The sequence below is a fragment of the Blennius ocellaris genome (assembly GCF_963422515.1).
Source record: "Blennius ocellaris genome assembly, chromosome: 12".
NCBI lineage: Eukaryota > Metazoa > Chordata > Actinopteri > Blenniiformes > Blenniidae > Blennius > Blennius ocellaris.
In genome coordinates this window covers 15,394,448-15,407,569 of record NC_137661.1, presented here as the reverse complement: position 1 = coordinate 15,407,569, position 13,122 = coordinate 15,394,448, and the positions used below count along the sequence as shown (strand labels likewise).

The 13,122-nt window shown below is 40.7% G+C and overlaps 1 protein-coding gene across 1 annotated transcript in view; it reads right to left on the bottom strand.

Moving 5' to 3' along the window:
• The window catches only part of agbl4 (AGBL carboxypeptidase 4), a gene marked incomplete at both ends in the record, with an annotated part of 281,697 nt that overhangs the window by 78,833 nt on the left and 189,742 nt on the right, over window positions 1–13,122 (bottom strand). The gene's annotated exons all lie outside the window — the stretch shown is intronic.

Below are 13,122 nucleotides of genomic sequence, written 5' to 3'. Positions count from 1 at the left end.
CAACATCATACATTACATATGATTGAGAATGGGAAAAAAAATATGTAACGTAATTGCTACAGGTTAGGAGTAAAAGCAAATTAAAATGTATTTACTTAAATATACAGGGAATGTATAGAACATCTATTGCAGATGTGCTACTCTGAGTACATCACAGAAACAAAACATGAATAGATTAGAATAGAAATACTTAAAATTTCCTATTAGGAAAATTATTTAATAGCATGACTCCACACAAAATAGAACCTAATAAATAGAACAGGAAGTTATAATATCAAATAGACAGATTAAAAATTAATAAGTAATATTAAATATTCAAATGTATAAGGCTTAATGGTTACTAATATGAGCATGGAAACAGTTAAATTGACAGAAAAACACAACATTACTCTTTACGAGAAGAGTTATCGAGTCTGATGGCCACAGGGAGGAAGGATCAGATACGGTGCTCTGTTGTGCACTTTGGATGCATTAGCCTGTTGCTGAAGGTTCTCCTGCTGTTGACCAGGACATCATGGAGGGTGAGAGACATTGTTCAGGATGGACCTCAGTTTGGGCTGGATCGTCCTCTCTGAGACCACCTGCACCGAGTCCACCCCCCCCACCACCATGTCACTGGCCTGTCTGGTGACTTTGTGAAGTCTGGCGGTGTCGGCCACCCTCAACCTGCTGCCCCCAGCATGCAACAGCAGAGGAGAGTGCTCTGACTCATAAGAAAACAGATGTTGAAGGACCTCAGCTGTTTCCAAAAAATACACACAGCTTGATGATGATGATGATGATGATAATAATAATAATAATAATAATAATAATAATAATAATAATAGCAACTTTTTATATGGTTATATAAATATATATATGGCTTAAGTGTTCCTCACCTGGTCCAGTTTATTGTCAATGTATACCACAAGATATTTGTCGTCCTCCACAATATTCACACTGGCCCCCTGGATGGAAACATGGGACACAGGCACGATGTACCTCTTCAAGTCCCCCACAACACACAATTTATTCAAGTTTTTCCATTTTATTATATAGGGTGGCTGAAGTGTAGACTTGAAAAGCACTATATGGTAAACGGGTAATGGGTCACACTTTTATAGCGCTTTGCACGTGGCTGAACATTCCAATAGTGCTTTCCACCGTTGATCACATTCACCCAATCAGACACATTTACACCCTAGTGGAGGTGGCTACCATGCAAGGTGCTCAGTCCATCCATTGGGAGCAGTTTGGCGTTCAATGACTTGCTCAAGGGCACTTTGACATGTGGACGTCTGTGGAATGGGGAGAGTCGAACCTTCAACCTTCCAACTGAGAGATGATCGCCCAGCTAATCAAGCCACAGCCAATAAGATTTGTTATAGTTTCTGTAATTTTGTTCTTTTCATGATGCATTTTAAGTAAATTGTACACGCACACAGTGTATTGTGTCACTTCCTTCTCATGTCAGGAACATTTCATTTGTCTGGAAGATGCCATATTTGATTTGATTTAAGACCTGATTGAATGATTACCCTTATCAGGTTCGACACCAATTAGACCTTCACTTCGTCTTCTGGCTTCTAAGAGAATCATTTCTGGGAATTCCACTGAAAGAAGCCACCAACATGATTTCTTGCCTGGTTAGATTTCATTGGTTTCAGTGTGCTTTCATGTGTTTCTTGGTGTACACTCCTCATTTGTTCCTTGTATCAGAGCTGAAACATTTAAGGCCAGCTGACAGGAATGAACTCTTTGTTATTTTAAGACAGCCAGGTGGTTATACAACAGGATGGATTTCTCTCAGTTGTTTCTCTAATGGAGGGCACCACAGTCGATAAATGACACTAACAATTTCGTTCTGCTTCGGCTGCTGTAATTGAAAAGCAACTGATGCAGAACTATAGAGAGCCTTTTTTTTTTCTTCTCTGATATTTCGTTTCATAGTTTCAGGCATTTAGTTAGTTATGATTAGGCCCGTTTCAAATGCCAGCTTCCCCATGATGTTTGTTCACTGTACTGTATGACCGGTCCCAGTGTCTGATAGTTGTGTACACAAGAATTCAGAAACAAACAAGCAGAAATAACAATATCTCTTCGAAGTCTATGCCACATCATTTTAATTCCAGTTATTTCTGAACTATTTTAGGCTGTTTTCAATTTGATGGTGGGGTTTGATCTGCAAGCTACTGATCAGGGCTGTGGTCTGTCTCACCGCAAAGCAGATTTTTACAAATTCAGAATTGAATTGGCTGTGGGGTAATTCAGTGTACTTTGAGTTTGTTCATTTGAAGACAAACATTCACATGCATATTGTTATAAAGCCTCAGCAATAAAGCTTCTGATACAATGATTCACTATTGCAACTGTACAAAGCTGTTATTTGCAAGAAATCGGCTGGGTGACAATTACTGCAGTCACTGCATCAGTCTGAGTGCACTGTATACCATGTAAACACTCTTGGGGGAAAAAAACATAACTAAAACGTGAAAACACACTGAATATATCTCATGGGATCCTCTATGTAGTTTCAGATTGACAAAATAACACAAATACTATTCAACGAGCTATTCAAGCTCTTCAACTTGTGATTGTTTTGACCTCCAAATGTTTGGGAAAATCAGATCCTCACACACACACACACACACACACACACACACACACACACACACACACACACACACACACACACACACACACACACACACACACACACACACACACACACACACACACACACACACACACACACACACACACACACAGGTGTAAAGGAGCTTCACATGGCTGGTATCTCTACACAGTGCTGGTTCTCATTTGTGTTCTCAGATTTACACCACAATTGTTTGTCAAAAACCAAATCTCTGTTGGAAATGCATGGTGAATTCAGTGAGTTATGGTGCTTCTTTTTTTTCCACAGTGAAAAAAAACCCAACTTTGTTCTGCAAAAGAAGTGAATGCACCGGAGGCTGTTTGGATGCGTTTACTCGTACATATCTATGGTAGTATCTGCTGCATCGTAATTATAGGCATATCAAACTGAAAGGAACTTTCTCAGGTGCACTGACATTATCATGTTTTGCAAATTCATCATGTGATGTTTCTGTAGTTAACCTGTTGTATTTCCTGGTATTCTGTGTAGTTCTGGAGTATTTCCTGGTATTCTGTGTAGTTCCGGAGTTCAATTCAGGTTTAACCTGGTGGGGATTAGGGCACACTCATTGATAAGATGTTAGGTTAAAAAGGTTGCCAATACCTGTTCTACAGCATTTGTCTATAGTATGTAATAGTAAACATGTGTGGCATAGAATGTCGAGTTCAATCAGCAAACTACATCTATCAAGTATTTCAATAAATAATCTGAGTGAATCAATCCACTTTCAATTGATAAATGGACAAGCTCCGTGACAGTAAGAGATTTTGGAACTTAAAAAAAAAAAAAATGAAAAGGCCAGGGTCCAATCTCCACACACAAAGGCCTCCAAGCCCAGATTCACACCAGAGACCAAAGAAACATCCAAAACCATTTGGCAACAGGCCATAACGCTGGACGACATTGAAAGTTAGTCTTCTCTCTCTCTTTTTTTGTTAAATTATAAAACTAATATGGGCTGCACAGTGAAACAGAGGTTAGCATTCTTACGTCATCCGGTGAAGGTCATAGGTTCAAATACTGGCTGAGTCTTTCTGTGTAGAGTCTGCAGGTCGTTCCTGTGTGATTTTCTCCCACAAGCCAAAAACACACGTGAGGTTAATTGATGACCCTACATTTCCTATAGGGGTGAATGTAAGTGTGTGTGGTCGTCGGACTCTGTGTGTGTGCCCTGTGATGAACAGGCTACCTGTCCAGGGTGTATACGCCCTTGACAATAATTAAGTCCAAAAAGGGGTAGCCAGGACAATCTGGTGACAAATGGGAGACTGGAAAACGGCATATATACATGGACAAGGGTAGATAATAGGGAACTGATGAATTGCTACTACGTGAGCGATGGTAAAGGGGGGGCAGATGCAGTTAATGTAGGACCTATGGCTAGATGGAAACTCACAGTGAATAAAGATGCAACAGTACTCTTAAAGGAGTTTGGATGATGATGGACTGTTTAGACCAGGTGTCCAAACTCGGTCCCGGAGGGCCGGAGTCCTGCAGGGTTTAGCTCTCTCCCAGTTGCAGCGCAGCTGATTGCAATGAAAAACTTGTTATTGGGCCTTTTCACAACCATGGTGATGACATCATCATTAGATTCAGGTCTTCTGAAGCAGGGAGAGAACTAACACATGCAGGACAGGGGCCCTCCGGGACCCAGTTTGGGCACCCCTGGTTTAGCCTGAAAGAAGTTCACCAACCAGCAGAGATATACAGAATAAAGGGAACTTGGTAAATGAAGAGGGACTTGTGAAATTCCTTTGGCACTTGAAACAGCTAAACAGAGGTTAATAGCCCGAGCCACAAAACATTTTCTTGAATTTTGAAAATTTCAAATTGGGTCAATGTTACCTAATAAAAAGCCTAACTCTGTGAAAAATACTAGTATGACAAACCTGAAGGTGCCCCAACCGTTTGTCATGTCCGTGAAAGAGAAATCATATAGTTGGATAATTGACTGTCAAATTCATGTTAATTTCTGCACACAGTCATGCGCACTTTGACACACGAGTGGTAACGACGGCGAAGCAAGATGCTGGCACACGACTGAGACAAACTTACCCCAGGACACTATGACGGGCAGTACAAAATCAGGGTCTTCTTCGTCCCTAATTTGACAAATTTAAATATTGTTTTGGGCTGTGAAGCGCCCATGAATAAAATTTACTTACCGTACTTAGATGGCTTTGTAAAATTATGTGCAGCGAACTGTGCAAGCTTGACAAAGAGACACAGCGCAGCCTTTGGCTGTCTTTGGACAATTTGAGTTGCACATTTCTGCTCTAAATTACTGATATTGTGGCATTCTATAGTTTGTTTTTTTTGTGTTTTTTGTGTGTGCCTAGATTGAGCCAGGGTGTATTTCGATGAATGCAATGCAAGACTCACAGACCCACTCAGCATCAGATGATCAATAGCGAATTAGCGATATAAACCTGGACAAACGATTCATCCACGGGGGACATTGCTTAATATTTCTTGATATAATTGTTGTGACTTGCTTTACATGAGGCATGTGCGCATGCACGATCCACATTAGGTAATAACAATAGAACAAATAAATCACCATTACCACAAATATGACTTCAAATTAATTTTGATTGAGAAGCAGCAGCTCAAAATGTTTTTTCAAAACTAGCATTCCACATTTACAAAAGTCGCACTGCCAAGTGAATGAAAGTTTCTGAGGGTGTATCTATTTGCAGATACTTTGGCAGACCCCGCAAACTATAACGAGGAATGAGAGTGGTAGACAAGAGACTTCAGCAGCTTCTGAACAAGTCGAACAGGGGATTACTGTTAATCTAAGCTGCTGTTCAATGGCTCTCCTGTCCTCAAAGCTGGGCTTGTCAGCATAAGGCCACTCATTTTCTGGATCCCCGTCTTTGAAGTGGCCAGTAGTTGAATGCACTGATACATTTCAAAGTTGTGCCTGATGTCATCACTGCAAATCACTGCAACCTGAAGAAGTTAGAAGCTTATTTAAAAGTCAAGCAACTGTTATGGCAGTGGACCAAGGATTTGCATCTGTTGACAGATAAATATATTCTCGAGTGGATAAAATGGTTGTATTTGTCATTTTATACACTAAAACAAACAAACACAAAACAATGTTAAGCTTCTTCACATTATTCTGTACCAAATGTGCAATGCTCGCAGATGAAAAGTACTAATATGAAAAATAAAGTAAGATACTGTTGCACAGAAAATGAATTAAACTATAATTCCTGAGTGCTGTCAGTTAATTTATTATTTTGTGGTTTCTGGAATGAGGCACAAATCTAAATAATATGAAAAAAAAAAAAGTAATAGATTAAGGGCACAGGCTCCTTTAATATGATGTTTAATATAATTACTTCTTTTTTTTGAATTGTGAGAATAGAAAAAAATATCAAATATGAAACAATTATTCATGAATAAAATGAAGTCGCACACAACAAAAGATTTGAAATGAAATGAAACAATGAAAATAATATAAATTCATGAAAAGGAGCAGGAAGAGACATGTTGCCAAGTCACTTTTTTTTTTTTTTAGTTAATCATTACAGCACAAGTTAATCAACATACCACACAAGTTTACCTAATACTTAATGAAATTTGCCTATTCTTTATTCATAGCTTCAAACAAATGGAACATCAGCCATATATTCCCAGTTTAGGCTCTGATATTCACCGCTTCTGTGTCACCACGCTGGTGGATTATCTCCAGGTTTCACCCAGTGTCCGTGTCCAGCTTGACGCATTTTTTTCCAGACAGAGAACAAAACAGTCTGCTGTTGTCGTTTCTTTGTAGTGAATCATTTTAATTCACAGAGGAATATTTTGGCTACACTCTGAAATATTTGGTAATTATAGATAAGATGCACAACTTCATTATCGAGTGTAATTGCTACAAAGTTGTGACATATTTTGTTTTTTCAATTGAATACAACTCATTAAATTCCCAATAAATGTTTCACTCGTTGTCAAGTTTTACTATAATGCTGCTATTTCATGATGATGATGATGATGATGATGATGATGATGATACACTCAAAGTAAATCTTTCACCCTGGAAGATGCAAGATGAGGCCTCCATGGGACGACAAATGTGACGGTTCCTTCCTTAGACCACTTTTGTCAGTTAAAATGCATCAACTTTGATCACAGAAAGTTCATTCGCTGTGTAACATATCCCTTCCATCAACAGCTGCCATGTTAAAAGAGAACATTAGTGTTACTCACTTTACCTGCTAGTGGTCATCATTTTTGGGGGCTGAAATGTTTGGCTGGTTCTGACTTATTGGATTGATGAGAATGGAGCAGAACTGAGTATGGTTTTCAAATTATAAGTGCAGAAGACAGAGAGCATTAATAGGATAATAATGAACTCGCACTTATAATTGTATGAGAATGCAAATTCCATCTGTCACGAGCACGCACGCACACACAAGACCTAATAACAGTAGATGGTGGCACTTTTATTTGCTTTCACTTTCAAGCCTGAATTCACCCTTTTACTTGCAAAAAGGCTATTAAATGAAAACATTAAGATTTTTGGTTTAATGTTGTGTGTTGATTTTTCACTGTTATGGGAATTAAATTCACAGCTGCTATTTATTTAATTAATCCAAACAATTCTTTTTTTTTTTTTTTTTCAGTAATTAGTCAAGCGAGAAAAAAAAAATCTGCTCTAAACTACCGGCATGTTAATTAGCCGACGATAAAACAAATAACTCCAAATAATACTTTAGCTATGTATTTTATCTGCGGGGGGAAGTTGATCGACGAAAGACTTGAGTCAGGACAGAAGCCAGACATCATGTCCTGCCTATTAGCGCCACAGTGCCAGGCTCATCTATCTTTATTGGTCATCCATTAGCCTGCATTAAAGGGAGACACGGGATAATAGCAGTAATGATGCTGATGATGGAATTAGACTGCGGGTACACACGTCATCATTGCAGTGTTGCGCCTGGCATCATAAAGAGCTCCCACAGACAAACTGACAGATGGATGGACAGTTAAAGTTAATAACCTCTCTATGCTTCTCATCAGTGTATGTGTGAGTATGTGTGTGTGCGTGTGCAGATAAATGTTTGGAGATAAAGAGCAGAGGATGCAGAGACGGAAACCTTATAGCAACTGGAAGGCGTGAACTTCCGAGCACGTAGTGCTGGAGTTTAAAGGCGGCACCTGTGCCAGTCTACAGGCTGGACAGATGCTGGTACAGGTGTATGCGTGATGACGGTTGGCAGGTTGAGCAGCGGTGTAGAGACAGCCGAGCCGGCAAAGTGATGATGCCAGGCGTCAGACAGCCAGGACAGGGGGATCATTAAGGCAACTTTCTGGATAAATGCTCAAAGATGAGGGCAGCACAGAGCAAAATAAAGATATGGGAGTCTGCTTGCAAGATGACGGATTCAGAGGAGCCATACACGTCCTTTATGGTGGACGTGCCACGGCAATCAATCACATCTGTTTACTGTCCGGGATAAAACCGTTTCCCTATTTTGGTTGCAGACGTCTCACCAGAATTTCCCTTATTATGCCCCTTAATTAGCTCTGCATGAATTACTAATCAACCATGAAGAAAGGCATTCACCAATTTAAAAAGTGATAGCCCATGAAATGAACAGCAGAGCCTCATACAAGCACATCAGTTACTGATGCTGTAGGGCCCTGAAAACAGACCTTTGACTGAAAGAGAGCCAGAAGAAAAGAGAGACGCACGGGGAGCGCAAACACCCACAGCGGCAAACCTTATAGTGAATAAATTCTTCATTAAGTATTTAGAATGGTATCAGCGCTGGCCCGGCCATCACACTGTGTATACTCAGTGATCCACCCAGGAGACATTGATCTTCTTCATAAGGAACATAATGACCACCGGAGAAAAACTGATCATATTTCAGCACCAGTCAATTCAGCTCATTAGGGCCTCTCTGCCTCCTGCCGTGGACCCTTATTGATCTCGCCAGTGTCACCAGACTGTAATTCTGTGCTAACTAGGAAGGCAACTTATAAAACTCTAATTTATACAGTTGCAACCGCATGTCGAACAATAGACTACGGGGAACAAACAAGCAACAAAAAAAAAAATACATGAAAGGGTGTAGATTGCCCTATCTTTGTAGCAGCAGCATAGGCTGTCTGTTGGTTTGCCCTTTCTGCATCGGAATCAAATGTCAGACACGACACAAGAAATCCTAAAAGTATCAAGGCTGTCCCCAGGTTTCAGAGAGAATTTTTCTTATACCTCTAATTCCTTTTCCGCCGTCTCCTCTAATCTCCACTTATCTGGCAACCAGGTGAGCCACAGCACATGGCTGGTGGGCAGGCTTTGGTCTGTGGGAATACAGCTCATCTTAATGGTATTTTTTCTCCCCTTTCCTCCTCTTGCCCGGGCTTCTCTTACCCTTTCCTCCAGGGCGGCTGTCAGACAGAGACAGTGGCAGCCAGAGAACTTCTCATTGCGGCGGTCGCTGACAGCAAGGAGCCGCTGGGATTGGACGAGCGACCACAAACGCGTGTCATGCAGAGGGGCAGCCGAGCTCACAGGTGCACAGCATCTGACAGATAATAGCAGATAAAACCCGGGCCAACAAACAGCTCGCTTCTCACTGGGGGACTGGGGGGGTGGAGGATGTGTTTGGGGGGACGTGTGTTGACGGGGTGGGGGTATCAAATGAGAAGGGGTGCGAGGTCATGTTGAGGGGCAAAGTGCTTTGACAACTAACGGCCTTTATTTAACCACAAAGCAGCCCGGCAGAGACCCGTGCTCACAGCCACACAAACTCAAAGAATGTCTGGGGTGTAGCTTCATATCAAGTCTCAAAAAAGAAGCCATCGAAATATGCAACATATACAGTATAAACAAATAAATAAATAATATAAATGCATTGTTACATAATTTAAATACAATTTTGTTTCACTTAAAAGTCAGATTCATTGCGTCGTAACAACACTACAGTGTTTGATTTCTTTCGGTGTATTTCTATTGTTTATTATTATTATCTAGTAATGTTTTAATTGCATCGCTTTCCCTCCAGAAGTACAGTATTGAGATCCATCTATTAACCGTCTCTACAGTTTATCCTGTCCAGGGTCGCGGGGTGTTGGAGCCGATCCCAGCTAACTATGGGCAAAGGCAGGGTACAACCTGGACAGGTCACCAGACCATCACGGGGCAAAACACACAGAGAAAGACAACCACACACACTCACCAGTCACACCTCAGGGCAATTCAGGGTCACCGACTTACCTCACAGGCAACATTTTTGGACTGTGGGAGCAAAACCAGGGAGAACGTGACCATGAACCCATGACCTACTGGCTGTGAAGTGACAGTGCCAGAAATTGCGCCACCATGTGGTGCCAATAAAATAAATGTAAAATTGGCACAAAATCATACTTGGAGTTGGTTCCGTTTTTGAGGGCAGATCAGCGTTGAGAGCTTTATAAGAATCCTACTGACTTGAAATTAAAGCATGTGTTGAGATGGCTGATATCTCTCAGAGACAAATAAAACAGCCTTTATGCTATTCTCTGTAACCGGTGTTGTATAGGATCCTTGTGGCACTTTAAAGTCAAAAACCAATTTTAAAATGTTCGAAATTTTGCATTTATGCACAGGGTGAAACGCTTGAGGGACCCAGTATTGGCCCCTTGGGGGACGTCACAAGCAACGTCCCTGCATGAAGAAGTAAACATTACCAGCTTCACAAATTTGCATAGACAGGGACCAGACTGAATGAAAAGATCTGAAGCAGCTCGGTGCAGCAGTGTTTGCAACATTTCACTTCCGATCAAACTGGTGTTTTAACAGACACTGATATCAACGCTCTCTCTGCGGGACCGCGCTTCAATGACAGGAAGTACTTCTGCTCCTCCTTTTATCCAAAGCTGGCAGCTCAGAAGCAGGTCAAAGACTCATGTGTAAGTCATATGATTCGTTGCATATAGACTGAACAACATTTTACTCCCTCATGCAGCAAACTGGCAAATACAGGAAAAAGTACTTTAGCGACTCAAAACTGCTTCCAAAAGCTTTCAAAGCTTTGAACATACCGGTAGTTTATTGTTCTTTACTTTTAATTGAATTTTGTTTTGTACCGGGGCTGCACAATTATATAATGCAAATTAATCAACATGATATGAACATGCTCATTTTACCCTAAATTATAATTTAATTCACTGTGCATTCGTGTGCCGCAAAGACAATGTGACAGAATTTAAAATATAAAACTATAAATGTGCAAGTCATTCACAAAACCCTAATTAGTTTAACCTGCTGACCAAAACACACAAGTCAAAGGAAGGAATATTAAGGAAAATGTAAATGTATATAATTCATTCTTGTTCTGAACTGATGGAACTGAAAAACAAGAAACTGTTTTACAAACGACCTTCAACAGAGCTTCCTTCAGTCTGTAGTTCTACTGGACAGTAACTGACAGTGGCATAATTTTTCCTCATTGAAGTTTCACTGTTAAAGTGATCGAAAGCATTTCCCAGTATTCATCATGGTGCTTCTCTTTCTGCCCTTGTGCTCCTGAACCCAACGAAAACTAACAGGTTCAGTAAGAAACCATAACGTAGTGTGTCTTCAAATGACACGAAGTCCAGGACAGCCAAATGTGATCTGGTAAGTTTAGCTCAGACTGAAGGGGTTTTTGTAAAAATCGCAGTCCCACATCTCCTTAAAATGCTCATTTTAAACATGCAAAAGAGACATGTATGTGGCGATATGTACACATTTGACCTCAAAGCAGTTTTGCTTCGCTCAAAAAAACCCTACAAAGAGTTACATAAAGATTGTCATGGATGGATCCTGACCACTGCCCTCGACAGAGACAACTGATGATCACTTGCTTGCATTGCATTATTGGTATTTTAGACATTTTTAAAACACTTTTTGTACTCAGCAATTGTACTCTACAGCAATTGATGGTTTCGTGATGCAATATATAGCATCACTGTGCATTTTAGCACAATAACCACACGCACGCACGCACGCACGCACACGCGCACACACACACACACACACACACACACACACACACACACACACACACACACACACACACACACACACACACACACACACACACACACACACACACACACACACACACACACACACACACACACACACACACACACACACACACACACACACACACACACACACACACAGCAGTCAAGGGCGGACAAGGTCACCGATCTGAAATCCCTCAGCAGAATCGCTGCTGCAGCTTACTGTAGACTTGGAGGAGGTTAAGATTGATTCTGAGCTTAATACAGACTGCTAGTGCAGCTGCTGTGTCTGAAAAAGCACATCAAAAGAAGCTTGCCGTTGTCTTATTACTTTATTCTTTGCCACAATTTTTTTCTTCTCTTTATTACATTTGTGCTCACTTCAGTTGAAAGAACTGCAAGTCTCCCAAGTACAATGAAGTTTCTTTGTACCAGAGCCTTTTCCCCCTTTGTCAGTGATTCACACAAAATCTTTCCTACATAAATCAGCTTTTTTTTTATTATCATTACCAAATCCAAACTGTATACAGTATGGAGATGCTTCTGCCAGAACAGAATTCATGAAATGAAATGAAAACTTATTGGTCTAATGCTGTCTATTGTTCAAGTAACACTTTAAAAACAGCATCTTATAGTATAAAATAAACACCTGCCTGACTGTGTGTCACATGTCACGCACCGCTTGCGTCAGGATTCTGACTGATAAAGCTTGTGTCAAGCTGGGGTACATTTGCTCGTCTCAATGAGGAAACAGTCAACACAAACTTGGTAACCAACCACTCACCACGAGGCCCGCTACACACAACCTGAACACAGTGCACGCCAACTGTAACTATCAAAAGTAATAAAGCAGATTTGACATTTTACGGTCTCCCAGAGTGCATCTGAGTGAACCTGCTGGTATCGCACTCAGAGACAGCTGCTTGGAGTGAGCCACTGCAACTGGCATCTCAAAACACAAAAACTTCTTATGCCCATGTACATGAGCCTGAGGTCTAGACTGAGCTTCTCGGGTCGTCAGTCATTTCGCTTTATACATGGAATGTTTTCCCCCAGCTGCTGGCATACAAAGTCAATAAAGACACAACCCTACTCATGCTCGTTCTAGTTTTAAATATCTCAAATATCTATATCTTCAGCAACAGCAGCATTTACGCATTTACATTTTATATATTCAATTCCTCTCAACTACCCTTGCAAAAAAAGTTCTTGTGTATTTCAATAAAATACATTATATTCTTGGCCCATTTTTTTCATTATGGCTTCTTCTCAATAAATAAATAAATAAATAAATAACTGAAAGGAAAATATCGTGCAAGAAACAGGGATCCCCTGAACCCCAGACTTTTCCTTGTGCTGCTTTCTCTTTGCAGCTCTCTGTCACCCCCCAGTGGAGGCCCACCTCACACCTAACAACCACCGTTTCATACTATATGCCCACCCCCCCTCCCACAAACAACTTATTTGCAAATGAC